Source organism: Festucalex cinctus, chromosome 1 (genome assembly GCF_051991245.1).
Source record: "Festucalex cinctus isolate MCC-2025b chromosome 1, RoL_Fcin_1.0, whole genome shotgun sequence".
Lineage (NCBI taxonomy): Eukaryota > Metazoa > Chordata > Actinopteri > Syngnathiformes > Syngnathidae > Festucalex > Festucalex cinctus.
In genome coordinates this window covers 26,600,477-26,625,514 of record NC_135411.1, presented here as the reverse complement: position 1 = coordinate 26,625,514, position 25,038 = coordinate 26,600,477, and the positions used below count along the sequence as shown (strand labels likewise).

The 25,038-nt window shown below is 46.3% G+C and overlaps 85 non-coding genes across 85 annotated transcripts; all 85 read right to left on the bottom strand.

The window, feature by feature from the left end:
• Window positions 1-75: 75 nt before the first annotated feature.
• trnaq-uug (transfer RNA glutamine (anticodon UUG)) lies at window positions 76-147 on the bottom strand. The gene has a single exon. It is a non-coding gene; the product is annotated as a tRNA-Gln (tRNA).
• Window positions 148-237: 90 nt separating this feature from the next.
• trnaq-cug (transfer RNA glutamine (anticodon CUG)) lies at window positions 238-309 on the bottom strand. The gene has a single exon. It is a non-coding gene; the product is annotated as a tRNA-Gln (tRNA).
• A 216-nt stretch (window positions 310-525) lies between these two features.
• trnaq-uug (transfer RNA glutamine (anticodon UUG)) lies at window positions 526-597 on the bottom strand. Its single transcript has one exon. It is a non-coding gene; the product is annotated as a tRNA-Gln (tRNA).
• A 244-nt stretch (window positions 598-841) lies between these two features.
• trnaq-cug (transfer RNA glutamine (anticodon CUG)) lies at window positions 842-913 on the bottom strand. Its single transcript has one exon. It is a non-coding gene; the product is annotated as a tRNA-Gln (tRNA).
• Window positions 914-1,000: 87 nt separating this feature from the next.
• Window positions 1,001-1,072, bottom strand: trnaq-uug (transfer RNA glutamine (anticodon UUG)). Its single transcript has one exon. It is a non-coding gene; the product is annotated as a tRNA-Gln (tRNA).
• Window positions 1,073-1,162: 90 nt separating this feature from the next.
• Window positions 1,163-1,234, bottom strand: trnaq-cug (transfer RNA glutamine (anticodon CUG)). The gene has a single exon. It is a non-coding gene; the product is annotated as a tRNA-Gln (tRNA).
• Window positions 1,235-1,450: 216 nt separating this feature from the next.
• Window positions 1,451-1,522, bottom strand: trnaq-cug (transfer RNA glutamine (anticodon CUG)). The gene has a single exon. It is a non-coding gene; the product is annotated as a tRNA-Gln (tRNA).
• Window positions 1,523-1,769: 247 nt separating this feature from the next.
• trnaq-uug (transfer RNA glutamine (anticodon UUG)) lies at window positions 1,770-1,842 on the bottom strand. The gene has a single exon. It is a non-coding gene; the product is annotated as a tRNA-Gln (tRNA).
• An 89-nt stretch (window positions 1,843-1,931) lies between these two features.
• Window positions 1,932-2,003, bottom strand: trnaq-uug (transfer RNA glutamine (anticodon UUG)). Its single transcript has one exon. It is a non-coding gene; the product is annotated as a tRNA-Gln (tRNA).
• Window positions 2,004-2,407: 404 nt separating this feature from the next.
• On the bottom strand, window positions 2,408-2,479 carry trnaq-cug (transfer RNA glutamine (anticodon CUG)). Its single transcript has one exon. It is a non-coding gene; the product is annotated as a tRNA-Gln (tRNA).
• Window positions 2,480-2,566: 87 nt separating this feature from the next.
• On the bottom strand, window positions 2,567-2,638 carry trnaq-uug (transfer RNA glutamine (anticodon UUG)). Its single transcript has one exon. It is a non-coding gene; the product is annotated as a tRNA-Gln (tRNA).
• A 216-nt stretch (window positions 2,639-2,854) lies between these two features.
• Window positions 2,855-2,926, bottom strand: trnaq-cug (transfer RNA glutamine (anticodon CUG)). The gene has a single exon. It is a non-coding gene; the product is annotated as a tRNA-Gln (tRNA).
• An 87-nt stretch (window positions 2,927-3,013) lies between these two features.
• On the bottom strand, window positions 3,014-3,085 carry trnaq-uug (transfer RNA glutamine (anticodon UUG)). The gene has a single exon. It is a non-coding gene; the product is annotated as a tRNA-Gln (tRNA).
• Window positions 3,086-3,175: 90 nt separating this feature from the next.
• trnaq-cug (transfer RNA glutamine (anticodon CUG)) lies at window positions 3,176-3,247 on the bottom strand. Its single transcript has one exon. It is a non-coding gene; the product is annotated as a tRNA-Gln (tRNA).
• A 216-nt stretch (window positions 3,248-3,463) lies between these two features.
• On the bottom strand, window positions 3,464-3,535 carry trnaq-uug (transfer RNA glutamine (anticodon UUG)). The gene has a single exon. It is a non-coding gene; the product is annotated as a tRNA-Gln (tRNA).
• Window positions 3,536-3,625: 90 nt separating this feature from the next.
• Window positions 3,626-3,697, bottom strand: trnaq-cug (transfer RNA glutamine (anticodon CUG)). Its single transcript has one exon. It is a non-coding gene; the product is annotated as a tRNA-Gln (tRNA).
• Window positions 3,698-3,914: 217 nt separating this feature from the next.
• Window positions 3,915-3,986, bottom strand: trnaq-cug (transfer RNA glutamine (anticodon CUG)). The gene has a single exon. It is a non-coding gene; the product is annotated as a tRNA-Gln (tRNA).
• An 87-nt stretch (window positions 3,987-4,073) lies between these two features.
• On the bottom strand, window positions 4,074-4,145 carry trnaq-uug (transfer RNA glutamine (anticodon UUG)). Its single transcript has one exon. It is a non-coding gene; the product is annotated as a tRNA-Gln (tRNA).
• A 244-nt stretch (window positions 4,146-4,389) lies between these two features.
• trnaq-cug (transfer RNA glutamine (anticodon CUG)) lies at window positions 4,390-4,461 on the bottom strand. The gene has a single exon. It is a non-coding gene; the product is annotated as a tRNA-Gln (tRNA).
• Window positions 4,462-4,548: 87 nt separating this feature from the next.
• trnaq-uug (transfer RNA glutamine (anticodon UUG)) lies at window positions 4,549-4,620 on the bottom strand. The gene has a single exon. It is a non-coding gene; the product is annotated as a tRNA-Gln (tRNA).
• A 90-nt stretch (window positions 4,621-4,710) lies between these two features.
• On the bottom strand, window positions 4,711-4,782 carry trnaq-cug (transfer RNA glutamine (anticodon CUG)). Its single transcript has one exon. It is a non-coding gene; the product is annotated as a tRNA-Gln (tRNA).
• Window positions 4,783-4,998: 216 nt separating this feature from the next.
• On the bottom strand, window positions 4,999-5,070 carry trnaq-uug (transfer RNA glutamine (anticodon UUG)). The gene has a single exon. It is a non-coding gene; the product is annotated as a tRNA-Gln (tRNA).
• Window positions 5,071-5,922: 852 nt separating this feature from the next.
• Window positions 5,923-5,994, bottom strand: trnaq-uug (transfer RNA glutamine (anticodon UUG)). The gene has a single exon. It is a non-coding gene; the product is annotated as a tRNA-Gln (tRNA).
• Window positions 5,995-6,084: 90 nt separating this feature from the next.
• On the bottom strand, window positions 6,085-6,156 carry trnaq-uug (transfer RNA glutamine (anticodon UUG)). The gene has a single exon. It is a non-coding gene; the product is annotated as a tRNA-Gln (tRNA).
• A 90-nt stretch (window positions 6,157-6,246) lies between these two features.
• Window positions 6,247-6,318, bottom strand: trnaq-uug (transfer RNA glutamine (anticodon UUG)). Its single transcript has one exon. It is a non-coding gene; the product is annotated as a tRNA-Gln (tRNA).
• A 92-nt stretch (window positions 6,319-6,410) lies between these two features.
• Window positions 6,411-6,482, bottom strand: trnaq-cug (transfer RNA glutamine (anticodon CUG)). The gene has a single exon. It is a non-coding gene; the product is annotated as a tRNA-Gln (tRNA).
• A 216-nt stretch (window positions 6,483-6,698) lies between these two features.
• trnaq-cug (transfer RNA glutamine (anticodon CUG)) lies at window positions 6,699-6,770 on the bottom strand. Its single transcript has one exon. It is a non-coding gene; the product is annotated as a tRNA-Gln (tRNA).
• Window positions 6,771-7,145: 375 nt separating this feature from the next.
• Window positions 7,146-7,219, bottom strand: trnaq-uug (transfer RNA glutamine (anticodon UUG)). The gene has a single exon. It is a non-coding gene; the product is annotated as a tRNA-Gln (tRNA).
• Window positions 7,220-7,308: 89 nt separating this feature from the next.
• On the bottom strand, window positions 7,309-7,380 carry trnaq-uug (transfer RNA glutamine (anticodon UUG)). Its single transcript has one exon. It is a non-coding gene; the product is annotated as a tRNA-Gln (tRNA).
• A 94-nt stretch (window positions 7,381-7,474) lies between these two features.
• On the bottom strand, window positions 7,475-7,546 carry trnaq-cug (transfer RNA glutamine (anticodon CUG)). The gene has a single exon. It is a non-coding gene; the product is annotated as a tRNA-Gln (tRNA).
• A 228-nt stretch (window positions 7,547-7,774) lies between these two features.
• On the bottom strand, window positions 7,775-7,847 carry trnaq-cug (transfer RNA glutamine (anticodon CUG)). Its single transcript has one exon. It is a non-coding gene; the product is annotated as a tRNA-Gln (tRNA).
• A 215-nt stretch (window positions 7,848-8,062) lies between these two features.
• On the bottom strand, window positions 8,063-8,134 carry trnaq-cug (transfer RNA glutamine (anticodon CUG)). The gene has a single exon. It is a non-coding gene; the product is annotated as a tRNA-Gln (tRNA).
• Window positions 8,135-8,509: 375 nt separating this feature from the next.
• trnaq-cug (transfer RNA glutamine (anticodon CUG)) lies at window positions 8,510-8,581 on the bottom strand. The gene has a single exon. It is a non-coding gene; the product is annotated as a tRNA-Gln (tRNA).
• An 87-nt stretch (window positions 8,582-8,668) lies between these two features.
• Window positions 8,669-8,740, bottom strand: trnaq-uug (transfer RNA glutamine (anticodon UUG)). The gene has a single exon. It is a non-coding gene; the product is annotated as a tRNA-Gln (tRNA).
• A 90-nt stretch (window positions 8,741-8,830) lies between these two features.
• Window positions 8,831-8,902, bottom strand: trnaq-cug (transfer RNA glutamine (anticodon CUG)). The gene has a single exon. It is a non-coding gene; the product is annotated as a tRNA-Gln (tRNA).
• An 87-nt stretch (window positions 8,903-8,989) lies between these two features.
• trnaq-uug (transfer RNA glutamine (anticodon UUG)) lies at window positions 8,990-9,061 on the bottom strand. The gene has a single exon. It is a non-coding gene; the product is annotated as a tRNA-Gln (tRNA).
• Window positions 9,062-9,151: 90 nt separating this feature from the next.
• Window positions 9,152-9,223, bottom strand: trnaq-uug (transfer RNA glutamine (anticodon UUG)). The gene has a single exon. It is a non-coding gene; the product is annotated as a tRNA-Gln (tRNA).
• A 94-nt stretch (window positions 9,224-9,317) lies between these two features.
• On the bottom strand, window positions 9,318-9,389 carry trnaq-cug (transfer RNA glutamine (anticodon CUG)). The gene has a single exon. It is a non-coding gene; the product is annotated as a tRNA-Gln (tRNA).
• Window positions 9,390-9,605: 216 nt separating this feature from the next.
• On the bottom strand, window positions 9,606-9,677 carry trnaq-uug (transfer RNA glutamine (anticodon UUG)). The gene has a single exon. It is a non-coding gene; the product is annotated as a tRNA-Gln (tRNA).
• A 94-nt stretch (window positions 9,678-9,771) lies between these two features.
• trnaq-cug (transfer RNA glutamine (anticodon CUG)) lies at window positions 9,772-9,843 on the bottom strand. The gene has a single exon. It is a non-coding gene; the product is annotated as a tRNA-Gln (tRNA).
• A 94-nt stretch (window positions 9,844-9,937) lies between these two features.
• On the bottom strand, window positions 9,938-10,009 carry trnaq-cug (transfer RNA glutamine (anticodon CUG)). Its single transcript has one exon. It is a non-coding gene; the product is annotated as a tRNA-Gln (tRNA).
• A 216-nt stretch (window positions 10,010-10,225) lies between these two features.
• trnaq-cug (transfer RNA glutamine (anticodon CUG)) lies at window positions 10,226-10,297 on the bottom strand. Its single transcript has one exon. It is a non-coding gene; the product is annotated as a tRNA-Gln (tRNA).
• Window positions 10,298-10,672: 375 nt separating this feature from the next.
• Window positions 10,673-10,744, bottom strand: trnaq-cug (transfer RNA glutamine (anticodon CUG)). Its single transcript has one exon. It is a non-coding gene; the product is annotated as a tRNA-Gln (tRNA).
• An 87-nt stretch (window positions 10,745-10,831) lies between these two features.
• Window positions 10,832-10,903, bottom strand: trnaq-uug (transfer RNA glutamine (anticodon UUG)). The gene has a single exon. It is a non-coding gene; the product is annotated as a tRNA-Gln (tRNA).
• Window positions 10,904-10,993: 90 nt separating this feature from the next.
• Window positions 10,994-11,065, bottom strand: trnaq-cug (transfer RNA glutamine (anticodon CUG)). Its single transcript has one exon. It is a non-coding gene; the product is annotated as a tRNA-Gln (tRNA).
• An 87-nt stretch (window positions 11,066-11,152) lies between these two features.
• Window positions 11,153-11,224, bottom strand: trnaq-uug (transfer RNA glutamine (anticodon UUG)). Its single transcript has one exon. It is a non-coding gene; the product is annotated as a tRNA-Gln (tRNA).
• A 90-nt stretch (window positions 11,225-11,314) lies between these two features.
• On the bottom strand, window positions 11,315-11,386 carry trnaq-uug (transfer RNA glutamine (anticodon UUG)). The gene has a single exon. It is a non-coding gene; the product is annotated as a tRNA-Gln (tRNA).
• A 94-nt stretch (window positions 11,387-11,480) lies between these two features.
• On the bottom strand, window positions 11,481-11,552 carry trnaq-cug (transfer RNA glutamine (anticodon CUG)). The gene has a single exon. It is a non-coding gene; the product is annotated as a tRNA-Gln (tRNA).
• Window positions 11,553-11,768: 216 nt separating this feature from the next.
• trnaq-uug (transfer RNA glutamine (anticodon UUG)) lies at window positions 11,769-11,840 on the bottom strand. Its single transcript has one exon. It is a non-coding gene; the product is annotated as a tRNA-Gln (tRNA).
• A 565-nt stretch (window positions 11,841-12,405) lies between these two features.
• Window positions 12,406-12,477, bottom strand: trnaq-uug (transfer RNA glutamine (anticodon UUG)). The gene has a single exon. It is a non-coding gene; the product is annotated as a tRNA-Gln (tRNA).
• Window positions 12,478-12,567: 90 nt separating this feature from the next.
• Window positions 12,568-12,639, bottom strand: trnaq-uug (transfer RNA glutamine (anticodon UUG)). Its single transcript has one exon. It is a non-coding gene; the product is annotated as a tRNA-Gln (tRNA).
• Window positions 12,640-12,729: 90 nt separating this feature from the next.
• On the bottom strand, window positions 12,730-12,801 carry trnaq-uug (transfer RNA glutamine (anticodon UUG)). The gene has a single exon. It is a non-coding gene; the product is annotated as a tRNA-Gln (tRNA).
• A 90-nt stretch (window positions 12,802-12,891) lies between these two features.
• trnaq-cug (transfer RNA glutamine (anticodon CUG)) lies at window positions 12,892-12,963 on the bottom strand. Its single transcript has one exon. It is a non-coding gene; the product is annotated as a tRNA-Gln (tRNA).
• A 503-nt stretch (window positions 12,964-13,466) lies between these two features.
• trnaq-cug (transfer RNA glutamine (anticodon CUG)) lies at window positions 13,467-13,538 on the bottom strand. Its single transcript has one exon. It is a non-coding gene; the product is annotated as a tRNA-Gln (tRNA).
• Window positions 13,539-13,625: 87 nt separating this feature from the next.
• Window positions 13,626-13,697, bottom strand: trnaq-uug (transfer RNA glutamine (anticodon UUG)). Its single transcript has one exon. It is a non-coding gene; the product is annotated as a tRNA-Gln (tRNA).
• Window positions 13,698-14,076: 379 nt separating this feature from the next.
• Window positions 14,077-14,148, bottom strand: trnaq-uug (transfer RNA glutamine (anticodon UUG)). Its single transcript has one exon. It is a non-coding gene; the product is annotated as a tRNA-Gln (tRNA).
• Window positions 14,149-14,680: 532 nt separating this feature from the next.
• trnaq-cug (transfer RNA glutamine (anticodon CUG)) lies at window positions 14,681-14,752 on the bottom strand. Its single transcript has one exon. It is a non-coding gene; the product is annotated as a tRNA-Gln (tRNA).
• Window positions 14,753-14,968: 216 nt separating this feature from the next.
• On the bottom strand, window positions 14,969-15,040 carry trnaq-cug (transfer RNA glutamine (anticodon CUG)). The gene has a single exon. It is a non-coding gene; the product is annotated as a tRNA-Gln (tRNA).
• A 245-nt stretch (window positions 15,041-15,285) lies between these two features.
• Window positions 15,286-15,357, bottom strand: trnaq-cug (transfer RNA glutamine (anticodon CUG)). The gene has a single exon. It is a non-coding gene; the product is annotated as a tRNA-Gln (tRNA).
• Window positions 15,358-15,573: 216 nt separating this feature from the next.
• On the bottom strand, window positions 15,574-15,645 carry trnaq-uug (transfer RNA glutamine (anticodon UUG)). Its single transcript has one exon. It is a non-coding gene; the product is annotated as a tRNA-Gln (tRNA).
• A 90-nt stretch (window positions 15,646-15,735) lies between these two features.
• trnaq-uug (transfer RNA glutamine (anticodon UUG)) lies at window positions 15,736-15,807 on the bottom strand. The gene has a single exon. It is a non-coding gene; the product is annotated as a tRNA-Gln (tRNA).
• A 90-nt stretch (window positions 15,808-15,897) lies between these two features.
• Window positions 15,898-15,969, bottom strand: trnaq-uug (transfer RNA glutamine (anticodon UUG)). Its single transcript has one exon. It is a non-coding gene; the product is annotated as a tRNA-Gln (tRNA).
• Window positions 15,970-16,211: 242 nt separating this feature from the next.
• trnaq-cug (transfer RNA glutamine (anticodon CUG)) lies at window positions 16,212-16,283 on the bottom strand. The gene has a single exon. It is a non-coding gene; the product is annotated as a tRNA-Gln (tRNA).
• An 87-nt stretch (window positions 16,284-16,370) lies between these two features.
• trnaq-uug (transfer RNA glutamine (anticodon UUG)) lies at window positions 16,371-16,442 on the bottom strand. The gene has a single exon. It is a non-coding gene; the product is annotated as a tRNA-Gln (tRNA).
• Window positions 16,443-16,821: 379 nt separating this feature from the next.
• trnaq-uug (transfer RNA glutamine (anticodon UUG)) lies at window positions 16,822-16,893 on the bottom strand. Its single transcript has one exon. It is a non-coding gene; the product is annotated as a tRNA-Gln (tRNA).
• Window positions 16,894-17,425: 532 nt separating this feature from the next.
• On the bottom strand, window positions 17,426-17,497 carry trnaq-cug (transfer RNA glutamine (anticodon CUG)). Its single transcript has one exon. It is a non-coding gene; the product is annotated as a tRNA-Gln (tRNA).
• Window positions 17,498-18,030: 533 nt separating this feature from the next.
• On the bottom strand, window positions 18,031-18,102 carry trnaq-cug (transfer RNA glutamine (anticodon CUG)). Its single transcript has one exon. It is a non-coding gene; the product is annotated as a tRNA-Gln (tRNA).
• A 216-nt stretch (window positions 18,103-18,318) lies between these two features.
• trnaq-uug (transfer RNA glutamine (anticodon UUG)) lies at window positions 18,319-18,390 on the bottom strand. The gene has a single exon. It is a non-coding gene; the product is annotated as a tRNA-Gln (tRNA).
• A 252-nt stretch (window positions 18,391-18,642) lies between these two features.
• trnaq-uug (transfer RNA glutamine (anticodon UUG)) lies at window positions 18,643-18,714 on the bottom strand. Its single transcript has one exon. It is a non-coding gene; the product is annotated as a tRNA-Gln (tRNA).
• A 90-nt stretch (window positions 18,715-18,804) lies between these two features.
• trnaq-cug (transfer RNA glutamine (anticodon CUG)) lies at window positions 18,805-18,876 on the bottom strand. Its single transcript has one exon. It is a non-coding gene; the product is annotated as a tRNA-Gln (tRNA).
• Window positions 18,877-19,252: 376 nt separating this feature from the next.
• trnaq-cug (transfer RNA glutamine (anticodon CUG)) lies at window positions 19,253-19,324 on the bottom strand. Its single transcript has one exon. It is a non-coding gene; the product is annotated as a tRNA-Gln (tRNA).
• Window positions 19,325-19,702: 378 nt separating this feature from the next.
• On the bottom strand, window positions 19,703-19,774 carry trnaq-cug (transfer RNA glutamine (anticodon CUG)). Its single transcript has one exon. It is a non-coding gene; the product is annotated as a tRNA-Gln (tRNA).
• Window positions 19,775-20,147: 373 nt separating this feature from the next.
• Window positions 20,148-20,219, bottom strand: trnaq-uug (transfer RNA glutamine (anticodon UUG)). Its single transcript has one exon. It is a non-coding gene; the product is annotated as a tRNA-Gln (tRNA).
• Window positions 20,220-20,598: 379 nt separating this feature from the next.
• Window positions 20,599-20,670, bottom strand: trnaq-uug (transfer RNA glutamine (anticodon UUG)). The gene has a single exon. It is a non-coding gene; the product is annotated as a tRNA-Gln (tRNA).
• A 534-nt stretch (window positions 20,671-21,204) lies between these two features.
• Window positions 21,205-21,276, bottom strand: trnaq-cug (transfer RNA glutamine (anticodon CUG)). The gene has a single exon. It is a non-coding gene; the product is annotated as a tRNA-Gln (tRNA).
• Window positions 21,277-21,513: 237 nt separating this feature from the next.
• trnaq-cug (transfer RNA glutamine (anticodon CUG)) lies at window positions 21,514-21,585 on the bottom strand. The gene has a single exon. It is a non-coding gene; the product is annotated as a tRNA-Gln (tRNA).
• Window positions 21,586-21,672: 87 nt separating this feature from the next.
• Window positions 21,673-21,744, bottom strand: trnaq-uug (transfer RNA glutamine (anticodon UUG)). Its single transcript has one exon. It is a non-coding gene; the product is annotated as a tRNA-Gln (tRNA).
• A 90-nt stretch (window positions 21,745-21,834) lies between these two features.
• trnaq-uug (transfer RNA glutamine (anticodon UUG)) lies at window positions 21,835-21,906 on the bottom strand. Its single transcript has one exon. It is a non-coding gene; the product is annotated as a tRNA-Gln (tRNA).
• A 374-nt stretch (window positions 21,907-22,280) lies between these two features.
• On the bottom strand, window positions 22,281-22,352 carry trnaq-uug (transfer RNA glutamine (anticodon UUG)). The gene has a single exon. It is a non-coding gene; the product is annotated as a tRNA-Gln (tRNA).
• An 850-nt stretch (window positions 22,353-23,202) lies between these two features.
• Window positions 23,203-23,274, bottom strand: trnaq-uug (transfer RNA glutamine (anticodon UUG)). The gene has a single exon. It is a non-coding gene; the product is annotated as a tRNA-Gln (tRNA).
• A 90-nt stretch (window positions 23,275-23,364) lies between these two features.
• trnaq-uug (transfer RNA glutamine (anticodon UUG)) lies at window positions 23,365-23,436 on the bottom strand. The gene has a single exon. It is a non-coding gene; the product is annotated as a tRNA-Gln (tRNA).
• A 90-nt stretch (window positions 23,437-23,526) lies between these two features.
• Window positions 23,527-23,598, bottom strand: trnaq-uug (transfer RNA glutamine (anticodon UUG)). Its single transcript has one exon. It is a non-coding gene; the product is annotated as a tRNA-Gln (tRNA).
• A 90-nt stretch (window positions 23,599-23,688) lies between these two features.
• trnaq-cug (transfer RNA glutamine (anticodon CUG)) lies at window positions 23,689-23,760 on the bottom strand. The gene has a single exon. It is a non-coding gene; the product is annotated as a tRNA-Gln (tRNA).
• A 376-nt stretch (window positions 23,761-24,136) lies between these two features.
• Window positions 24,137-24,208, bottom strand: trnaq-cug (transfer RNA glutamine (anticodon CUG)). The gene has a single exon. It is a non-coding gene; the product is annotated as a tRNA-Gln (tRNA).
• Window positions 24,209-24,749: 541 nt separating this feature from the next.
• trnaq-uug (transfer RNA glutamine (anticodon UUG)) lies at window positions 24,750-24,821 on the bottom strand. The gene has a single exon. It is a non-coding gene; the product is annotated as a tRNA-Gln (tRNA).
• Window positions 24,822-25,038: the final 217 nt, after the last annotated feature.

The window sequence follows — 25,038 nt, the reverse complement described above, 5'->3', positions numbered from 1 at the left end:
GCATGAGGGATGTGCTTTCACCTTGGCTGAACAGAAGATAGCCCACGTGATGCCAGCTGAATGTCAAAATGGAAGAGGTTCCACCGAGACTTGAACTCGGATCACTGGATTCAAAGTCCAGAGTGCTTACCATTACACCATGGAACCCTGGCTGAGATTAGAAGAGGGACATGTGCTTTCATTTTGACTACACAGAAGAAAAGCGCACATGATGCCAGCTCAATGTCAAAATGGAAGAGGTTCCACCGAGACTTGAACTCGGATCACTGGATTCAGAGTCCAGAGTGCTCACCATTACACCATGGAACCCTGACAGGTAACATTGGAAGGTCATACAGTTTTGTTTTCTTAACATAAGATACTGCACAAGCTGGGGACCCACAGAGCTGAACTCATATTGGTGGATTCAGAGTCCAGAGTGCTCACAAATTCACCACGTTCTCTGGCAGATTCTTGAAGGGCGACATTTGGTTTCATATGGGCTGCACACAAGGTAAACCATGGAGACACATCTCAAAATAACAAAGGTCCCACCGAGACTTGAACTCGGATCACTGGATTCAAAGTCCAGAGTGCTTACCATTACACCATGGAACCTTGGCTGAGATTAGAAGAGGGACATGTGCTTTCATTTTGACTACACAGAAGAAAAGCGCACATGATGCCAGCTCAATGTCAAAATGGAAGAGGTTCCACCGAGACTTGAACTCGGATCACTGGATTCAAAGTGCAGAGTGCTCACAATTTCACCATGTACTCTGGCAGATTCTTGAAGGGCGACGTGTGGTTTCATTTGGGCTGTACACAAGGTAAACCATGGAGATACATCTCAAAACAACAGAGGTCCCACCGAGACTTGAACTCGGATTGCTGGATTCAGAGTCCAGAGTGCTTACCATTACACCATGGAACCCTGTCTGATACCGCATGAGGGATGTGCTTTCACCTTGGCTGAACAGAAGATAGCCCACGTGATGCCAGCTGAATGTCAAAATGGAAGAGGTTCCACCGAGACTTGAACTCAGATCACTGGATTCAAAGTCCAGAGTGCTTACCATTACACCATGGAACCCTGGCTGAGATTAGAAGAGGGACATGTGCTTTCATTTTGACTACACAGAAGAAAAGCGCACATGATGCCAGCTCAATGTCAAAATGGAAGAGGTTCCACCGAGACTTGAACTCGGATCACTGGATTCAGAGTCCAGAGTGCTCACCATTACACCATGGAACCCTGACAGGTAACATTGGAAGGTCATACAGTTTTGTTTTCTTAACATAAGATACTGCACAAGATGGGGACCCACAGAGCTGAACTCATATTGGTGGATTCAGAGTCCAGAGTGCTCACAAATTCACCACGTTCTCTGGCAGATTCTTGAAGGGCGACGTTTGGTTTCATATGGGCTGCACACAAGGAAAACCATGGAGACACATCTCAAAATAACAAAGGTCCCACCGAGACTTGAACTCGGATTGCTGGATTCAGAGTCCAGAGTGCTTACCATTACACCATGGAACCCTGTCGGATATTGCAGGAGGGATGTGCTTTCACCTTGGCTGCACAGAAGCTAAAGGCCCACGTGATGACAGCTCAATGTCAAAATGGAAGAGGTTCCACCGAGACTTGAACTCGGATCACTGGATTCAGAGTCCAGTGCTTACCATTACACCATGAAACCCTGTCTGATACCGCATGATGGATGTGCTTTCACCTTGGCTGAACAGAAGATAGCCCACGTGATGCCAGCTGAATGTCAAAATGGAAGAGGTTCCACCGAGACTTGAACTCGGATCACTGGATTCAAAGTCCAGAGTGCTTACCATTACACCATGGAAGCCTGGCTGAGATTAGAAGAGGGACATGTGCTTTCATTTTGACTACACAGAAGAAAAGCGCACATGATGCCAGCTCAATGTCAAAATGGAAGAGGTTCCACCGAGACTTGAACTCGGATCACTGGATTCAAAGTCCAGAATGCTTACCATTACACCATGGAACCCTGTTTGTTATTGCAGGAGGGATGTGCTTTCACCTTGGCTGCACAGAAGCTAAAGGCCCACATGATGCCAGCTCAATGTAAAAATGAGAGAGATTCCACCTAGACTTGAACTCTGATCACTGGATTCAAAGTCCAGAGTGCTCACCATTACACCATGGAACCCTGGCTGAGATTTGAAGAGGGACATGTGCTTTCATTTTGACTACACAGAAGAAAAGCGCACGATGCCAGCTCAATGTCAAAATGGAAGAGGTTCCACCGAGACTTGAACTCGGATCACTGGATTCAGAGTCCAGAGGGCTCACAATTTCACCATGTACCCTGGCAGATTCTTGAAGGGAGACGTATGGTTTCATTTGGGCTGTACACAAGGTAAACCATGGAGATACATCTCAAAACAACAGAGGTCCCACCGAGACTTGAACTCTGGTCACTGCATTCAGAGTCCAGAGTGTTTACCATTACACCATGGAACCCTGTCTGATACTGCATGAGGGATGTGCTTTCACCTTGGCTGAACAGAAGATAGCCCACGTGATGCCAGCTGAATGTCAAAAAGGAAGAGGCTCCACCGAGACTTGAACTCGGATCACTGGATTCAAAGTGCAGAGTGCTCACCATTACACCATGGAACCCTGTCAGGTGACATTGGAAGGTCATACAGTTTTTTTTCTTAACATAAGGTACTGCACAAGACTGAGGACCCACAGAGCTGAACTCAGATTGGAGGATTCAGAGTCCAGAGTGCTCACAATTTCACCATGTACCCTGACAGATTCTTGAAGGGCGACGTGTGGTTTCATTTGGGCTGTACACAAGGTAAACCATGGAGATACATCTCAAAACAACAGAGGTCCCACCGAGACTTGAACTCGGATTGCTGGATTCAGAGTCCAGAGTGCTTACCATTTCACCATGGAACCCTGTCTGATACCGCATGAGGGATGTGCTTTCACCTTGGCTGAACAGAAGATAGCCCACGTGATGCCAGCTGAATGTCAAAATGGAAGAGGTTCCACCGAGACTTGAACTCGGATCACTGGATTCAAAGTCCAGAGTGCTTACCATTACACCATGGAACCCTGGCTGAGATTAGAAGAGGGACATGTGCTTTCATTTTGACTACACAGAAGAAAAGCGCACATGATGCCAGCTCAATGTCAAAATGGAAGAGGTTCCACCGAGACTTGAACTCGGATCACTGGATTCAGAGTCCAGAGTGCTCACCATTACACCATGGAACCCTGACAGGTAACATTGGAAGGTCATACAGTTTTGTTTTCTTAACATAAGATACTGCACAAGATGGGGACCCACAGAGCTGAACTCATATTGGTGGATTCAGAGTCCAGAGTGCTCACAAATTCACCACGTTCTCTGGCAGATTCTTGAAGGGCGACATTTGGTTTCATATGGGCTGCACACAAGGTAAACCATGGAGACACATCTCAAAATAACAAAGGTCCCACCGAGACTTGAACTCGGATCACTGGATTCAAAGTCCAGAGTGCTTACCATTACACCATGGAACCCTGGCTGAGTTTAGAAGAGGGACATGTGCTTTCATTTTGACTACACAGAAGAAAAGCACAATGCCAGCCAGCTCAATGTCTAAATGGAAGAGGTTCCACCGAGACTTGAACTCGGATCACTGGATTCAGAGTCCAGAGTGCTCACCATTACACCATGGAACCCTGACAGGTAACATTGGAAGGTCATACAGTTTTGTTTTCTTAACATAAGATACTGCACAAGATGGGGACCCACAGAGCTGAACTCATATTGGTGGATTCAGAGTCCAGAGTGCTCACAAATTCACCACGTTCTCTGGCAGATTCTTGAAGGGCGACGTTTGGTTTCAATATGGGCTGCACACAAGGTAAACCATGGAGACACATCTCAAAATAACAAAGGTCCCACCGAGACTTGAACTCGGATTGCTGGATTCAGAGTCCAGAGTGCTTACCATAACACCATGGAACCCTGTCTGATATTGCAGGAGGGATGTGCTTTCACCTTTGCTGAACAGAAGATAGCCCACGTGATGCCAGCAGATTGTCAAAATGGAAGAGGTTCCACCGAGACTTGAACTCGGATCACTGGATTCAAAGTCCATAGTGCTCACCATTACACCATGGAACCTTGGCTGAGATTAGAAGAGGGACATGTGCTTTCATTTTGACTACACAGAAGAAAAGCGCACATGATGCCAGCTCAATGTCAAAATGGAAGAGGTTCCACCGAGACTTGAACTCGGATCACTGGATTCAAAGTGCAGAGTGCTCACAATTTCACCATGTACTCTGGCAGATTCTTGAAGGGCGACGTGTGGTTTCATTTGGGCTGTACACAAGGTAAACCATGGAGATACATCTCAAAACAACAGAGGTCCCACCGAGACTTGAACTAGGATTGCTGGATTCAGAGTCCAGAGTGCTTACCATTACACCATGGAACCCTGTCTGATACCGCATGAGGGATGTGCTTTCACCTTGGCTGAACAGAAGATAGCCCACGTGATGCCAGCTGAATGTCAAAATGGAAGAGGTTCCACCGAGACTTGAACTCAGATCACTGGATTCAAAGTCCAGAGTGCTTACCATTACACCTTGGAACCCTGGCTGAGATTAGAAGAGGGACATGTGCTTTCATTTTGACTACACAGAAGAAAAGCGCACATGATGCCAGCTCAATGTCAAAATGGAAGAGGTTCCACCGAGACTTGAACTCGGATCACTGGATTCAGAGTCCAGAGTGCTCACCATTACACCATGGAACCCTGACAGGTAACATTGGAAGGTCATACAGTTTTGTTTTCTTAACATAAGATACTGCACAAGATGGGGACCCACAGAGCTGAACTCATATTGGTGGATTCAGAGTCCAGAGTGCTCACAAATTCACCACGTTCTCTGGCAGATTCTTGAAGGGCGACGTTTGGTTTCATATGGGCTGCACACAAGGTAAACCATGGAGACACATCTCAAAATAACAAAGGTCCCACCGAGACTTGAACTCGGATCACTGGATTCAAAGTCCAGAGTGCTTACCATTACACCATGGAACCCTGGCTGAGTTTAGAAGAGGGACATGTGCTTTCATTTTGACTACACAGAAGAAAAGCACAATGCCAGCCAGCTCAATGTCTAAATGGAAGAGGTTCCACCGAGACTTGAACTCGGATCACTGGATTCAGAGTCCAGTGCTCACCATTACACCATGGAACCCTGACAGGTAACATTGGAAGGTCATACAGTTTTGTTTTCTTAACATAAGATACTGCACAAGATGGGGACCCACAGAGCTGAACTCATATTGGTGGATTCCGAGTCCAGAGTGCTCACAAATTCACCACGTTCTCTGGCAGATTCTTGAAGGGCGACGTTTGGTTTCATATGGGCTGCACACAAGGTAAACCATGGAGATAAATCTCAAAATAACATAGGTCCCACCGAGACTTGAACTCCGATTGCTGGATTCAGAGACCAGAGTGCTTACCATTACACCATGGAACCCTGTTTGTTATTGCAGGAGGGATGTGCTTTCACCTTGGCTGCACAGAAGCTAAAGGCCCACATGATGCCAGCTCAATGTAAAAATGAGAGAGATTCCACCTAGACTTGAACTCTGATCACTGGATTCAAAGTCCAGAGTGCTAACCATTACACCATTGAACCCTGGCTGAGATTTGAAGAGGGACATGTGCTTTCATTTTGACTACACAGAAGCAAAGCGCACAATGCCCGCTCAATGTCAAAATGGAAGAGGTTCCACCGAGACTTGAACTCGGATCACTGGATTCATAGTCTAGAGTGCTCACAATTTCACCATGTACCCTGGCAGAATCTTGAAGGGCGACGTATGGTTTCATTTGGGCTGTACACAAGGTAAACCATGGAGATACATCTCAAAACAACAGAGGTTCCACCGAGACTTGAACTCGGATCACTGGATTCAAAGTCCAGAGTGCTCACCATTACACCATGGAACCTTGGCTGAGATTAGAAGAGGGACATGTGCTTTCATTTTGACTTCACAGAAGAAAAGCGCACATGATGCCAGCTCAATGTCAAAACGGAAGAGGTTCCACCAAGACTTGAACTCGGATCACTGGCTTCAAAGTCCAGAGTGCTTACCATTACACCATGGAACCCTGGCTGAGATTAGAAGAGGGACATGTGCTTTAATTTTAACTACACAGAAGAAAAGCGCACATGATGCCAGCTCAATGTCAAAACGGAAGAGGTTCCACCAAGACTTGAACTCGGATCACTGGATTCAAAGTCCAGAGTGCTTACCATTACACCATGGAACCCTGGCTGAGATTAGAAGAGGGACATGTGCTTTAATTTTGACTACACAGAAGAAAAGCGCACGATGCCAGCCAGCTCAATGTCAAAATGGAAATGGTTCCACCGAGACTTGAACTCGGATCACTGGATTCAGAGTCCAGAGTGCTCACCATTACACCATGGAACCCTGACGGGTCACATTGGAAGGTCATACAGTTTTGTTTTCTTAACATAAGATACTGCACAAGATGAGGACCCACAGAGCTGAACTCATATTGGTGGATTCAGAGTCCAGAGTGCTCACAAATTCACCACGTTCTCTGGCAGATTCTTGAAGGGCGACGTTTGGTTTCATATGGGCTGCACACAAGGTAAACCATGGAGACACATCTCAAAATAACAAAGGTCCCACCGAGACTTGAACTCGGATCACTGGATTCAGAGTCCAGAGTGCTCACCATTACACCATGGAACCCTGACAGGTAACATTGGAAGGTCATACAGTTTTTTTTCTTAACATAAGGTACTGCACAAGACTGAGGACCCACAGAGCTGAACTCAGATTGGAGGATTCAGAGTCCAGAGTGCTCACAATTTCACCATGTACCCTGATAGATTCTTGAAGGGCGGTGTGTGGTTTCATTTGGGCTGTACACAAGGTAAACCATGGAGATACATCTCAAAACAACAGAGGTCCCACCGAGACTTGAACTCGGATTGCAGGATTCAGAGTTCAGAGGGCTTACCATTACACCATGGAACCCTGTCTGTTACCGCATGAGGGATGTGCTTTCACCTTTGCTGAACAGAAGATAGCCCACGTGATGCCAGCAGATTGTCAAAATGGAAGAGGGTCCACCGAGACTTGAACTCGGATCACTGGATTCAAAGTCCAGAGTGCTTACCAATTACACCATGGAACCCTGGCTGAGATTAGAAGAGGGACATGTGCTTTCATTTTGACTACACAGAAGAAAAGCGCACATGATGCCAGCTCAATGTCAAAATGGAAGAGGTTCCACCGAGACTTGAACTCGGATCACTGGATTCAAAGTCCAGAGTGCTTACCATTACACCATGGAACCCTGGCTGAGATTAGAAGAGGGACATGTGCTTTCATTTTGACTACACAGAAGAAAAGCGCACATGATGCCAGCCAGCTCAATGTCAAAATGGAAGAGGTTCCACCGAGACTTGAACTCGGATCACTGGATTCAGAGTCCAGAGTGCTAACCATTACACCATGGAACCCTGACAGGTAACATTGGAAGGTCATACAGTTTTGTTTTCTTAACATAAGATACTGCACAAGATGGGGACCCACAGAGCTGAACTCATATTGGTGGATTCAGAGTCCAGAGTGCTTACCATTACACCATGGAACCCTGGCTGAGGTTAGAAGAGGGACATGTGCTTTCATTTTGACTACACAGAAGAAAAGCGCACATGATGCCAGCCAGCTCAATGTCAAAATGGAAGAGGTTCAACCGAGACTTGAACTCGGATCACTGGATTCAGAGTCCAGAGTGCTCACCATTACACCATGGAAACCTGACGGGTCACATTGGAAGGTCATACAGTTTTGTTTTCTTAACATAAGATACTGCACAAGATGAGGACCCACAGAGCTGAACTCATATTGGTGGATTCAGAGTCCAGAGTGCTCACAAATTCACCACGTTCTCTGGCAGATTCTTGAAGGGCGACGTTTGGTTTCATATGGGCTGCACACAAGGTAAACCATGGAGACACATCTCAAAAAAACAAAGGTCCCACCAAGACTTGAACTCGGATTGCTGGATTCAGAGTCCAGAGTGCTTACCATTACACCATGGAACCCTGTCTGATATTGCAGGAGGGATGTGCTTTCACCTTTGCTGAACAGAAGGTAGCCCACGTGATGACAGCTGAATGTCAAAATGGAAGTGGTTCCACCGAGACTTGAACTCGGATCACTGGATTCAAAGTGCAGAGTGCTCACCAGTACACCATTGAACCCTGACAGGTGACATTGGAAGGTCATACAGTTTTGTTTTCTTAACATAAGATACTGCACAAGATGGGGACCCACAGAGCTGAACTCATTCTGGTGGATTCAGAGTCCAGAGTGCTCACAAATTCACCACGTTCTCTGGCAGATTCTTGAAGGGCGACGTTTGGTTTCATATGGGATGCACTCAAGGTAAACCATGGAGATACATCTCAAAATAACATAGGTCCCACCGAGACTTGAACTCGGATTGCTGGATTCAGAGTCCAGAGTGCTTACCATTACACCATGGAACCCTGTTTGTTTTTGCAGGAGGGATGTGCTTTCACCTTGGCTGAACAGAAGATAGCCCACATGATGCCAGCTGAATGTCAAAAAGGAAGAGGTTCCACCGCGACTTGAACTCGGATCACTGGATTCAAAGTCCAGAGTGCTCACCATTACACCATGGAACCTTGGCTGAGATTAGAAGAGGGACATGTGCTTTCATTTTGACTACACAGAAGAAAAGCGCACGTGATGCCAGCTCAATGTCAAAATGGTAGAGGTTCCACCGAGACTTGAACTCGGATCACTGGATTCAGAGTCCAGAGTGCTTACCATTTCACCATGGAACCCTGTCTGATACCGCATGAGGGATGTGCTTTCACCTTGGCTGAACAGAAGATAGCCCACGTGATGCCAGCTGAATGTCAAAATGGAAGAGGTTCCACCGAGACTTGAACTCGGATCACTGGATTCAAAGTCCAGAGTGCTTACCATTACACCATGGAACCCTGGCTGAGATTAGAAGAGGGACATGTGCTTTCATTTTGACTACACAGAAGAAAAGCGCACATGATGCCAGCTCAATGTCAAAATGGAAAGGGTTCCACCGAGACTTGAACTCGGATCACTGGATTCAAAGTCCAGAGTGCTTACCATTACACCATGGAACCCTGGCTGAGATTAGAAGAGGGACATGTGCTTTCATTTTGACTACACAGAAGAAAAGGGCACATGATGCCAGCCAGCTCAATGTCAAAATGGAAGAGGTTCCACCGAGACTTGAACTCGGATCACTGGATTCAGAGTCCAGAGTGCTCACCATTACACCATGGAACCCTGACAGGTAACATTGGAAGGTCATACAGTTTTGTTTTCTTAACATAAGATACTGCACAAGATGGGAACCCACAGAGCTGAACTCATATTGGTGGATTCAGAGTCCAGAGTGCTCACAAATTCACCACGTTCTCTGGCAGATTCTTGTAGGGCGACGTTTGGTTTCATATGGGCTGCACACAAGGTAAACCATGGAGACACATCTCAAAATAACAAAGATCCCACCGAGACTTGAACTCGGATCACTAGATTCAAAGTCCAGAGTGCTCACCATTACACTATGGAACCCTGGCTGAGATTATAAGAGGGACATGTGCTTTCATTTTGACTACACAGAAGAAAAGCGCACATGATGCCAGCCAGCTCAATGTCAAAATGGAAGAGGTTCAACCGAGACTTGAACTCGGATCACTGGATTCAGAGTCCAGAGTGCTTACCATTACACCATGGAACCCTGGCTGAGGTTAGAAGAGGGACATGTGCTTTCATTTTGACTACACAGAAGAAAAGCGCACATGATGCCAGCCAGCTCAATGTCAAAATGGAAGAGGTTCAACCGAGACTTGAACTCGGATCACTGGATTCAGAGTCCAGAGTGCTCACCATTACACCATGGAACCCTGACGGGTCACATTGGAAGGTCATACAGTTTTGTTTTCTTAACATAAGATACTGCACAAGATGAGGACCCACAGAGCTGAACTCATATTGGTGGATTCAGAGTCCAGAGTGCTCACAAATTCACCACGTTCTCTGGCAGATTCTTGAAGGGCGACGTTTGGTTTCATATGGGCTGCACACAAGGTAAACCATGGAGACACATCTCAAAAAAACAAAGGTCCCACCAAGACTTGAACTCGGATTGCTGGATTCAGAGTCCAGAGTGCTTACCATTACACCATGGAACCCTGTCTGATACTGCAGGAGGGATGTGCTTTCACCTTTGCTGAACAGAAGGTAGCCCACGTGATGACAGCTGAATGTCAAAATGGAAGTGGTTCCACCGAGACTTGAACTCGGATCACTGGATTCAAAGTGCAGAGTGCTCACCAGTACACCATTGAACCCTGACAGGTGACATTGGAAGGTCATACAGTTTTGTTTTCTTAACATAAGATACTGCACAAGATGGGGACCCACAGAGCTGAACTCATTCTGGTGGATTCAGAGTCCAGAGTGCTCACAAATTCACCACGTTCTCTGGCAGATTCTTGAAGGGCGACGTTTGGTTTCATATGGGATGCACTCAAGGTAAACCATGGAGATACATCTCAAAATAACATAGGTCCCACCGAGACTTGAACTCGGATTGCTGGATTCAGAGTCCAGAGTGCTTACCATTACACCATGGAACCCTGTTTGTTTTTGCAGGAGGGATGTGCTTTCACCTTGGCGGAACAGAAGATAGCCCACATGATGCCAGCTGAATGTCAAAAAGGAAGAGGTTCCACCGCGACTTGAACTCGGATCACTGGATTCAAAGTCCAGAGTGCTCACCATTACACCATGGAACCTTGGCTGAGATTAGAAGAGGGACATGTGCTTTCATTTTGACTACACAGAAGAAAAGCGCACGTGATGCCAGCTCAATGTCAAAATGGTAGAGGTTCCACCGAGACTTGAACTCGGATCACTGGATTCAGAGTCCAGAGTGCTTACCATTTCACCATGGAACCCTGTCTGATACCGCATGAGGGATGTGCTTTCACCTTGGCTGAACAGAAGATAGCCCACGTGATGCCAGCTGAATGTCAAAATGGAAGAGGTTCCACCGAGACTTGAACTCGGATCACTGGATTCAAAGTCCAGAGTGCTTACCATTACACCATGGAACCCTGGCTGAGATTAGAAGAGGGACATGTGCTTTCATTTTGACTACACAGAAGAAAAGCGCACATGATGCCAGCTCAATGTCAAAATGGAAAGGGTTCCACCGAGACTTGAACTCGGATCACTGGATTCAAAGTCCAGAGTGCTTACCATTACACCATGGAACCCTGGCTGAGATTAGAAGAGGGACATGTGCTTTCATTTTGACTACACAGAAGAAAAGGGCACATGATGCCAGCCAGCTCAATGTCAAAATGGAAGAGGTTCCACCGAGACTTGAACTCGGATCACTGGATTCAGAGTCCAGAGTGCTCACCATTACACCATGGAACCCTGACAGGTAACATTGGAAGGTCATACAGTTTTGTTTTCTTAACATAAGATACTGCACAAGATGGGAACCCACAGAGCTGAACTCATATTGGTGGATTCAGAGTCCAGAGTGCTCACAAATTCACCACGTTCTCTGGCAGATTCTTGTAGGGCGACGTTTGGTTTCATATGGGCTGCACACAAGGTAAACCATGGAGACACATCTCAAAATAACAAAGATCCCACCGAGACTTGAACTCGGATCACTGGATTCAAAGTCCAGAGTGCTCACCATTACACTATGGAACCCTGGCTGAGATTATAAGAGGGACATGTGCTTTCATTTTGACTACACAGAAGAAAAGCGCACATGATGCCAGCTCAATGTCAAAATGGAAGAGGTTCCGCCAAGACTTGAACTCCGATCACTGGATTCAAAGTCCAGAGTGCTTACCATAACACCATGGAACCCTGGCTGAGATTAGAAGAGGGACATGTGCTTTCATTTTGACTACACAGAAGAAAAGAACGATGCCAGCCAGCTCAATGTCTAAATGGAAGAGGTTCCACCGAGACTTGAACTCGGATCACTGGATTCAAAGTGCAGAGTGCTCACAATTTCACCATGTACTCTGGCAGATTCTTGAAGGGCGACGTGTGGTTTCATTTGGGCTGTACACAAGGTAACCCATGGAGACACATCTCAAAACAACAGAGGTCCCAACGAGACTTGAACTCGGATCACCGGATTCAGAGTCCAGAGTGCTTACTATTACACCATGGAACCCTGTCTGATACCGCATGAGGGATGTGCTTTCACCTTTGCTGAACAGAAGATAGCTCACGTGATGCCAGTTGAATGTCAAAATGGACGAGGTTCCACCGAGACATGAACTCGGATCACTGGATTCAAAGTCCAGAGTGCTCACCATTACATCATGGAACCTTGGCTGAGATTAGAAGAGGGACATGTGCTTTCATTTTGACTACACAGAAGAAAAGCGCACATGATGCCAGCTCAATGTCAAAACGGAAGAGGTTCCACCAAGACTTGAACTCGGATCACTGGATTCAAAGTCCAGAGTGCTTACCATTACACCATGGAACCCTGGCTGAGCTTAGAAGAGGGACATGTGCTTTAATTTTAACTACACAGAAGAAAAGCGCACATGATGCCAGCTCAATGTCAAAACGGAAGAGGTTCCACCAAGACTTGAACTCGGATCACTGGATTCAAAGTACAGAGTGCTTACCATTACACCATGGAACCCTGGCTGAGATTAGAAGAGGGACATGTGCTTTAATTTTAACTACACAGAAGAAAAGCGCACATGATGCCAGCTCAATGTCAAAACGGAAGAGGTTGCACCGAGACTTGAACTCGGATTGCTGGATTCAGAGTCCAGAGTGCTAACCATTACACCATGGAACCCTGACACGTCACATTGGAAGGTCATACAGTTTTGTTTTCTTAACATAAGGTACTGCACAAGACTGAGGACCCACAGAGCTGAACTCAGATTGGAGGATTCAGAGTCCAGAGTGCTCACAATTTCACCATGTACCCTGGCAGATTCTTCAAGGGCGACGTATGGTTTCATTTGGGCTGTACACAAGGTTAACCATGGAGATACATCTCAAAACAACAGAGGTCCCACCAAAACTTGAACTTGGATCATTGGATTCAGAGTCCAGAGTGCTTACCATTAAACCATGGAACCCTGACACGTCACATTGGAAGGTCATACAGTTTTGTTTTCTTAACTTAAGATACTGCACGGTGGGGACCCACAGAGCTGAACTCAGATTGGAGGATTCAGAGTCCAGAGTGCTCACAATTTCACCATGTACGCTGGCAGATTCTTGAAGGGCGACGTATGGTTTCATTTGGGCTGTACACAAGGTAAACCATGGAGATACATCTCAAAACAACAGAGGTCCCACCGAGACTTGAACTCGGATCACTGGATTCAGAGTCCAGAGTGCTTACCATTACACCATGGAACCCTTTCAGATACAGCATGAGGGATGTGCTTTCACCTTGGCTGAACAGAAGATAGCCCAAATGATGCCAGCTGAATGACAAAAGGGAAGAGGCTCCACCGAGACTTGAACTCGGATCACTGGATTCAAAGTCCAGAGTGCTCACCATTACACCATGGAACCCTGGCTGAGATTAGAAGAGGGACATGTGCTTTCATTTTGACTACACAGAAGAAAAGCGCACGTGATGCCAGCTCAATGTCAAAATGGAAGAGGTTCCACCAAGACTTGAACTCGGATCACTGGATTCAGAGTCCAGAGTGCTAACCATTAAACCATGGAACTCTGACACGTCACATTGGAAGGTCATACAGTTTTGTTTTCTTAACATAAGGTACTGCACAAGACTGAGGACCCACAGAGCTGAACTCAGATTGGAGGATTCAGAGTCCAGAGTGCTCACAATTTCACCATGTACCCTGGCAGATTCTTGAAGGGCGACGTATGGTTTCATTTGGGCTGTACACAAGGTAAACCATGGAGATACATCTCAAAACAACAGAGGTCCCACCGAGACTTGAACTCGGATCACTGGATTCAAAGTCCAGAGTGCTCACCATTACACCATGGAACCCTGACAGGTTACCGTTCGAAGGTTATACAGTTTTGTTTTTCTTAACATAAGGTACAGCGCATAATTTAGGACCCACAGAGGTGAACTCATATTGGTGGATTCAGTCCAGAGCGCTCACAAATTCACCACGTTCTCTGGCAGATTCTTGAAGGGCGACGTTTGGTTTCACATGGGCTGCACACAAGGTAAACCATGGAGATACATCTCAAAATAACATAGGTCCCACCGAGACTTGAACTCGGATAGGTGGATTCAGGGTCCAGAGTGCTTACCATTACACCATGGAACCCTGTCTGATACTGCATGAGGGATGTGCTTTCACCTTGGCTGAACAGAAGATAGCCCACGATGCCAGCTGAATGTCAAAATGGAAGAGGCTCCACCGAGACGAACTCGGATCACTGGATTCAAAGTGCAGAGTGCTCACCATTACACCATGGAACCCTGGCTGAGATTAGAAGAGGGACATGTGCTTTCATTTTGACTACACAGAAGAAAAGCGCACAATGCCAGCTAAATGTCAAAATGGAAGAGGTTCCACCGAGACTTGAACTCGGATCACTGGATTCAGAGTCCAGAGTGCTCACCATTACACCATGGAACCCTGACAGGTAACATTGGAAGGTCATACAGTTTTTTTTCTTAACATAAGGTACTGCACAAGACTGAGGACCCACAGAGCTGAACTCAGATTGGAGGATTCAGAGTCCAGAGTGGTCACAATTTCACCATGTACCCTGACAGATTCTTGAAGGGCGACGTGTGGTTTCATTTGGGCTGTACACAAGGTAAACCATGGAGATACATCTCAAAACAACAGAGGTCCCACCGAGACTTGAACTCGGATTGCTGGATTCAGAGTCCAGAGGGCTTACCATTACACCATGGAACCCTGTCTGATACTGCATGAGGGATGTGCTTTCACCTTGGCTGAACAGAAGATAGCCCACGTGATGCCAGCTGAATGTCAAAATGGAAGAGGCTCCACCGAGACGAACTCGGATCACTGGATTCAAAGTGCAGAGTGCTCACCATTACACCATGGAACCCTGGCTGAGATTAGAAGAGGGACATGTGCTTTCATTTTGACTACACTGAAGAAAAGCGCACAATGCCAGCTAAATGTCAAAATGGAAGAGGTTCCACCGAGACTTGAACTCGGATCACTGGATTCAGAGTCCAGAGTGCTCACCATTACACCATGGAACCCTGACAGTTAACATTGGAAGGTCATACAGTTTTTTTTCTTAACATAAGGTACTGCACAAGACTGAGGACCCACAGAGCTGAACTCAGATTGGAGGATTCAGAGTCCAGAGTGCTCACAATTTCACCACGTACCCTGACAGATTCTTGAAGGGCGACGTGTGGTTTCATTTGGGCTGCACACAAGGTAAACCATGGAGATACATCTCAAAACAACAGAGGTCCCACCGAGACTTGAACTCGGATCACTGGATTCAAAGTCCAGAGTGCTCACCATTACACCATGGAACCTTGGCTGAGATTAGAAGAGGGACATGTGCTTTCATTTTGACTACACAGAAGAAAAGGGCACATGATGCCAGCTCAATGTCAAAACGGAAGAGGTTCCACCAAGACTTGAACTCGGATCATTGGATTCAAAGTCCAGAGTGCTTACCATTACACCATGGAACCCTGGCTGAGATTAGAAGAGGGACATGTCCTTTAATTTTAACTACACAGAAGAAAAGCGCACATGATGCCAGCTCAATGTCAAAACGGAAGAGGTTCCACCAAGACTTGAACTCGGATCACTGGATTCAAAGTCCAGAGTGCTTACCATTACACCATTGAACCCTGGCTGAGATTAGAAGAGGGACATGTGCTTTAATTTTAACTACACAGAAGCAAAGCGCACAATGCCAGCTCAATGTCAAAATGGAAGAGGTTCCACCGAGACTTGAACTCGGATCACTCGATTCAGAGTCCAGAGTGCTCACAATTTCACCATGTACCCTGGCAGATTCATGAAGGGCGACGTATGGTTTCATTTGGGCTGTACACAAGGTAAACCATGGAGATACATCTCAAAACAACAGAGGTCCCACCGAGACTTGAACTCGGATCACTGGATTCAGAGTCCAGAGTGCTTACCATTACACCATGGAACCCTTTCAGATACAGCATGAGGGATGTGCTTTCACCTTGGCTGAACAGAAGATAGCCCACATGATGCCAGCTGAATGACAAAAGGGAAGAGGCTCCACCGAGACTTGAACTCGGATCACTGGATTCAAAGACCAGAGTGCTCACCATTACACCATGGAACCCTGGCTGAGATTAGAAGAGGGACATGTGCTTTCATTTTGACTACACAGAAGAAAAGCGCACGTGATGCCAGCTCAATGTCAAAATGGAAGAGGTTCCACCAAGACTTGAACTCGGATCACTGGATTCAGAGTCCAGAGTGCTAACCATTAAACCATGGAACTCTGACACGTCACATTGGAAGGTCATACAGTTTTGTTTTCTTAACATAAGGTACTGCACAAGACTGAGGACCCACAGAGCTGAACTCAGATTGGAGGATTCAGAGTCCAGAGTGCTCACAATTTCACCATGTACCCTGGCAGATTCTTGAAGGGCGACGTATGGTTTCATTTGGGCTGTACACAAGGTAAACCATGGAGATACATCTCAAAACAACAGAGGTCCCACCGAGACTTGAACTCGGATCACTGGATTCAAAGTCCAGAGTGCTCACCATTACACCATGGAACCCTGACAGGTTACCGTTCGAAGGTTATACAGTTTTGTTTTTCTTAACATAAGGTACAGCGCATAATTTAGGACCCACAGAGGTGAACTCATATTGGTGGATTCAGTCCAGAGCGCTCACAAATTCACCACGTTCTCTGGCAGATTCTTGAAGGGCGACGTTTGGTTTCACATGGGCTGCACACAAGGTAAACCATGGAGATACATCTCAAAATAACATAGGTCCCACCGAGACTTGAACTCGGATAGGTGGATTCAGGGTCCAGAGTGCTTACCATTACACCATGTAACCCTGTCTGATACTGCATGAGGGATGTGCTTTCACCTTGGCTGAACAGAAGATAGCCCACGATGCCAGCTGAATGTCAAAATGGAAGAGGCTCCACCGAGACGAACTCGGATCACTGGATTCAAAGTGCAGAGTGCTCACCATTACACCATGGAACCCTGGCTGAGATTAGAAGAGGGACATGTGCTTTCATTTTGACTACACAGAAGAAAAGCGCACAATGCCAGCTAAATGTCAAAATGGAAGAGGTTCCACCGAGACTTGAACTCGGATCACTGGATTCAGAGTCCAGAGTGCTCACCATTACACCATGGAACCCTGACAGGTAACATTGGAAGGTCATACAGTTTTTTTTCTTAACATAAGGTACTGCACAAGACTGAGGACCCACAGAGCTGAACTCAGATTGGAGGATTCAGAGTCCAGAGTGGTCACAATTTCACCATGTACCCTGACAGATTCTTGAAGGGCGACGTGTGGTTTCATTTGGGCTGTACACAAGGTAAACCATGGAGATACATCTCAAAACAACAGAGGTCCCACCGAGACTTGAACTCGGATTGCTGGATTCAGAGTCCAGAGGGCTTACCATTACACCATGGAAGCCTGTCTGATACTGCATGAGGGATGTGCTTTCACCTTGGCTGAACAGAAGATAGCCCACGTGATGCCAGCTGAATGTCAAAATGGAAGAGGCTCCACCGAGACGAACTCGGATCACTGGATTCAAAGTGCAGAGTGCTCACCATTACACCATGGAACCCTGGCTGAGATTAGAAGAGGGACATGTGCTTTCATTTTGACTACACTGAAGAAAAGCGCACAATGCCAGCTAAATGTCAAAATGGAAGAGGTTCCACCGAGACTTGAACTCGGATCACTGGATTCAGAGTCCAGAGTGCTCACCATTACACCATGGAACCCTGACAGTTAACATTGGAAGGTCATACAGTTTTTTTTCTTAACATAAGGTACTGCACAAGACTGAGGACCCACAGAGCTGAACTCAGATTGGAGGATTCAGAGTCCAGAGTGCTCACAATTTCACCATGTACCCTGACAGATTCTTGAAGGGCGACGTGTGGTTTCATTTGGGCTGCACACAAGGTAAACCATGGAGATACATCTCAAAACAACAGAGGTCCCACCGAGACTTGAACTCGGATCACTGGATTCAAAGTCCAGAGTGCTCACCATTACACCATGGAACCTTGGCTGAGATTAGAAGAGGGACATGTGCTTTCATTTTGACTACACAGAAGAAAAGCGCACATGATACCAGCTCAATGTCAAAACGGAAGAGGTTCCACCAAGACTTCAACTCGGATCATTGGATTCAAAGTCCAGAGTGCTTACCATTACACCATGGAACCCTGGCTGCGATTAGAAGAGGGACATGTCCTTTAATTTTAACTACACAGAAGAAAAGCGCACATGATGCCAGCTCAATGTCAAAACGGAAGAGGTTCCACCAAGACTTGAACTCGGTTCACTGGATTCAAAGTCCAGAGTGCTTACCATTACACCATTGAACCCTGGCTGAGATTAGAAGAGGGACATGTGCTTTAATTTTAACTACACAGAAGAAAAGCGCACATGATGCCAGCTCAATGTCAAAACGGAAGAGGTTCCACCGAGACTTGAACTCGGATTGCTGGATTCAGAGTCCAGAGTGCTAACCATTACACCATGGAACCCTGACACGTCACATTGGAAGGTCATACAGTTTTGTTTTCTTAACATAAGGTACTGCACAAGTGTGAGGACCCACGGAGCTGAACTCAGATTGGAGGATTCAGAGTCCAGAGTGCTCACAATTTCACCATGTACCCTGGCAGATTCTTCAAGGGCGACGTATGGTTTCATTTGGGCTGTACACAAGGTAAACCATGGAGATACATCTCAAAACAACAGAGGTCCCACCAAAACTTGAACTTGGATCACTGGATTCAGAGTCCAGAGTGCTTACCATTACACCATGGAAAACTGTCTGATATTGCAGGAGGGATGTGCTTTCACCTTGGCTGAACAGAAGATAGCCCACGTGATGCCAGCTAAATGTCAAAATGGAAGAGGTTCCACCGAGACTCGAACTCGGATCACTAGATTCAGAGTCCAGAGTGCTAACCATTACACCATGGATCCCTGACACGTCACATTGGAAGGTCATACAGTTTTGTTTTCTTAACATAAGGTACTGCACAAGACTGATGACCCACAGAGCTGAACTCAGATTGGAGGATTCAGAGTCCAGAGTGCTCACAATTTCACCATGTACCCTGGCAGATTCTTGAAGGGCGACGTATGGTTTCATTTGGGCTGTACACAAGGTAAACCATGGAGATACATCTCAAAACAACAGAGGTCCCACCAAAACTTGAACTTGGATCACTGGATTCAGAGTCCAGAGTGCTTACCATTACACCATGGAAAACTGTCTGATATTGCAGGAGGGATGTGCTTCACCTTGGCTGCACAGAAGATAAAGGCCCACATGATGCCAGCTCAATGTCAAAATGGAAGAGGTTCCACCGAGACTTGAACTCGGATCACTGGATTCAGAGTCCAGAGTTCTCACCATTACACCATGGAACCCTGACAGGTCACATTGGAAGGTCATACAGTTTTGTTTTCTTAACATAAGATACTGCACGATGGGGACCAACAGAGCTGAACTCATATCGGTGGATTCAGAGTCGAGAGTGCTCACAAATTGACCACGTTCTCTGGCAGATTCTTGAAGGACGACGTTTGGTTTCATATGGGCTGCACACAAGGTAAACCATGGAGATTCATCTCAAAATAACAAAGGTCCCACCGAGACTTGAACTCGGATTGCTGGATTCAGAGTCCAGAGGGCTTACCATTACACCATTGAACCCTGTCTGTTACCGCATGAGGGATGTGCTTTCACCTTTGCTGAACAGAAGATAGCCCACGTGATGCCAGCAGATTGTCAAAATAGAAGAGGTTCCACAGAGACTTGAACTCGGATCACTGGATTCAAAGTCCAGAGTGCTCACCATTACACCATGGAACCCTGGCTGAGATTAGAAGAGGGACATGTGCTTTCATTTTGACTACACAGAAGAAAAGCGCACGTGATGCCAGCTCAATGTCAAAATGGAAGAGGTTCCACCAAGACTTGAACTCGGATCACTGGATTCAGAGTCCAGAGTGCTAACCATTAAACCATGGAAACCTGACACGTCACATTGGAAGGTCATACAGTTTTGTTTTCTTAACATAAGGTACTGCACAAGACTGAGGACCCACAGAGCTGAACTCAGATTGGAGGATTCAGAGTCCAGAGTGCTCACAATTTCACCATGTACCCTGGCAGATTCTTGAAGGGCGACGTATGGTTTCATTTGGGCTGTACACAAGGTAAACCATGGAGATACATCTCAAAACAACAGAGGTCCCACCGAGACTTGAACTCGGATCACTGGATTCAAAGTCCAGAGTGCTCACCATTACACCATGGAACCCTGACAGGTTACCGTTCGAAGGTTATACAGTTTTGTTTTTCTTAACATAAGGTACAGCGCATAATTTAGGACCCACAGAGGTGAACTCATATTGGTGGATTCAGTCCAGAGCGCTCACAAATTCACCACGTTCTCTGGCAGATTCTTGAAGGGCGACGTTTGGTTTCACATGGGCTGCACACAAGGTAAACCATGGAGATACATCTCAAAATAACAAAGGTCCCACCGAAACTTGAACTCGGATAGGTGGACTCAGGGTCCAGAGTGCTTACCATTACACCATGGAACCCTGTCTGATACTGCATGAGGGATGTGCTTTCACCTTTGCTGAACAGAAGATAGCCCACGTGATGCCAGCTTAATGTCAAAATGGAAGAGGCTCCACCGAGACGAACTCGGATCACTGGATTCAAAGTGCAGAGTGCTCACCATTACACCATGGAACCCTGGCTGAGATTAGAAGAGGGACATGTGCTTTCATTTTGACTACACAGAAGAAAAGCGCACAATGCCAGCTAAATGTCAAAATGGAAGAGGTTCCACCGAGACTTGAACTCGGATCACTGGATTCAGAGTCCAGAGTGCTCACCATTACACCATGGAACCCTGTCTGATACTGCATGAGGGATGTGCTTTCACCTTGGCTGAACAGAAGATAGCCCACGTGATGCCAGCTGAATGTCAAAATGGAAGAGGCTCCACCGAGACGAACTCGGATCACTGGATTCAAAGTGCAGAGTGCTCACCATTACACCATGGAACCCTGGCTGAGATTAGAAGAGGGACATGTGCTTTCATTTTGACTACACAGAAGAAAAGCGCACAATGCCAGCCAAATGTCAAAGGTTCCACCGAGACTTGAACTCTGATCACTGGATTCAGAGTCCAGAGTGCTTACCATTACACCATGGAACCCTGTCTGATACCGCATGAGGGATGTGCTTTCACCTTGGCTGAACAGAAGATAGCCCACGTGATGCCAGCTGATTGTCAAAATAGAAGAGGTTCCACCGAGACTTGAACTCGGATCACTGGATTCAAAGGCCAGAGTGCTCACCATTACACCATGGAACCCTGGCTGAGAATAGAAGAGGGACATGTGCTTTCATTTTGACTACACAGAAGAAAAGCGCACATGATGCCAGCTCAATGTCAAAATGGAAGAGGTTCCACCGAGACTTGAACTCGGACCACTGGATTCAAAGACCAGAGTGCTCACCATTACACCATGGAACCCTGACAGGTCATATTGGAAGGTCATACAGTTTTGTTTTCTTAACATAAGGTACTGCACAAGTGAAGACCCACAGAGCTGAACTCAGATTGGAGGATTCAGAGTCCAGAGTGCTCACAAATTCACCACGTTCTCTGGCAGATTCTTGAAGGGCGACGTTTGGTTTCATATGGGCTGCACACAAGGTAAACCATGGAGACACATCTCAAAATAACAAAGGTCTTACCGAGACTTGAACTCTGATTGCTGGATTCAGAGTCCAGAGTGCTTACCATTACACCATGGAACCCTGTCTGATATTGCAGGAGGGATGTGCTTTCACCTTTGCTGAACAGAAGATAGCCCACGTGATGCCAGCTGAATGTCAAAATGGAAGAGGTTCCACCGAGACTTGAACTCGGATCACTGGATTCAAAGTCCAGAGTGCTCACCAATACACCATTGAACCCTGACAGGTGACATTGGAAGGTCATACAGTTTTGTTTTCTTAACATAAGATACTGCACAAGATGGGGACCCACAGAGCTGAACTCATACTGGTGGATTCAGAGTCCAGAGTGCTCACAAATTCACCACGTCTCTGGCAGATTCTTGAAGGGCGACGTTTGGTTTCATATGGGCTGCACACAAGGTAAACCATGGAGATACATCTCAAAATAACAAAGGTCCCACAGAGACTTGAACTCGAATTGCTGGATTCAGAGTCCAGAGTGCTTACCATTACACCATAGAACCCTGTTTGATATTGCAGGAGGGATGTGCTTTCACCTTGGCTACACAGAAGCTAAAGGCCCACATGATGCCAGCTCAATGTAAAAATGAGAGAGGTTCCACTTAGACTTGAACTCGGATCACTGGATTCAAAGTCCAGAGTGCACACCATTACACCATGGAACCCTGGCTAAGATTAGAAGAGGGACATGTGCTTTCATTTTGACTACACAGAAGCAAAGCGCACAATGCCAGCTCAATGTCAAAATGGAAGAGGTTCCACCGAGACTTGAACTCGGATCACTCGATTCAGAGTCCAGAGTGCTCACAATTTCACCATGTACCCTGGCAGATTCATGAAGGGCGACGTATGGTTTCATTTGGGCTGTACACAAGGTAAACCATGGAGATACATCTCAAAACAACAGAGGTCCCACCAAGACTTGAACTCGGATCACCGGATTCAGAGTCCAGAGTGCTTACCATTACACCATGGAATCCTGTCTGATACCGCATGAGGGATGTGCTTTCACCTTTGCTGAACAGAAGATAGCCCACGTGATGCCAGTTGAATGTCAAAATGGAAGAGGTTCCACCGAGACTTGAACTCGGATCACTGGATTCAAAGTCCAGAGTGCTCACCATTACACCATGGAACCTTGGCTGAGATTAGAAGAGGGACATGTGCTTTCATTTTGACTACACAGAAGAAAAGCGCACATGATGCCAGCTCAATGTCAAAACGGAAGAGGTTCCACCAAGACTTGAACTCGGATCATTGGATTCAAAGTCCAGAGTGCTTACCATTACACCATGGAACCCTGGCTGAGATTAGAAGAGGGACATGTCCTTTAATTTTAACTACACAGAAGAAAAGCGCACATGATGCCAGCTCAATGTCAAAACGGAAGAGGTTCCACCAAGACTTGAACTCGGATCACTGGATTCAAAGTCCAGAGTGCTTACCATTACACCATTGAACCCTGGCTGAGATTAGAAGAGGGACATGTGCTTTAATTTTAACTACACAGAAGAAAAGCGCACATGATGCCAGCTCAATGTCAAAACGGAAGAGGTTCCACCGAGACTTGAACTCGGATTGCTGGATTCAGAGTCCAGAGTGCTAACCATTACACCATGGAACCCTGACACGTCACATTGGAAGGTCATACAGTTTTGTTTTCTTAACATAAGGTACTGCACAAGGGTGAGGACCCATGGAGCTGAACTCAGATTGGAGGATTCAGAGTCCAGAGTGCTCACAATTTCACCATGTACCCTGGCAGATTCTTCAAGGGCGACGTATGGTTTCATTTGGGCTGTACACAAGGTAAACCATGGAGATACATCTCAAAACAACAGAGGTCCCACCAAAACTTGAACTTGGATCACTGGATTCAGAGTCCAGAGTGCTTACCATTACACCATGGAAAACTGTCTGATATTGCAGGAGGGATGTGCTTTCACCTTGGCTGAACAGAAGATAGCCCACGTGATGCCAGCTAAATGTCAAAATGGAAGAGGTTCCACCGAGACTCGAACTCGGATCACTAGATTCAGAGTCCAGAGTGCTAACCATTACACCATGGAACCCTGACACGTCACATTGGAAGGTCATACAGTTTTGTTTTCTTAACATAAGGTACTGCACAAGACTGATGACCCACAGAGCTGAACTCAGATTGGAGGATTCAGAGTCCAGAGTGCTCACAATTTCACCATGTACCCTGGCAGATTCTTGAAGGGCGACGTATGGTTTCATTTGGGCTGTACACAAGGTAAACCATGGAGATACATCTCAAAACAACAGAGGTCCCACCAAAACTTGAACTTGGATCACTGGATTCAGAGTCCAGAGTGCTTACCATTACACCATGGAAAACTGTCTGATATTGCAGGAGGGATGTGCTTTCACCACGGCTGAACAGAAGATCAAAGCCCACATGAAGACAGCTGAATGTCAAAACGGAAGAGGTTCCACCGAGACTTAAACTCGAACCAGTGGATTCAAAGTCCAGAGTGCTCACCATTACACCATGGACCTCTGGCTGAAATTAGATGAGGGACATATGCTTTCATTTTGACTACACAGAAGAAAAGCCCACATGATTCCAGCTCAATGTCAAAATGGAAGAGGTTCCACCGAGACTTGAACTCGGATCACTGGATTCAAAGTCCAGAGTGCTCACCATTACACCATGGAACCCTGAATTCTCACTTTGGAAGGTCATACGGTTTTATTTTTCTTAACATAAGGTACTGCGCAAGATTAAGGAACCACAGAGCTGAACTCAGATTGGTGGATTCAGAGTCCAGAGTGCTCACAACTTCACCATGTTCTCTGGCAGATTCTTGAAGGGCGACGTTTGGTTTCATATGGGCTGCACACAAGGTAAACCATGGAGATACATCTCAAAATACCA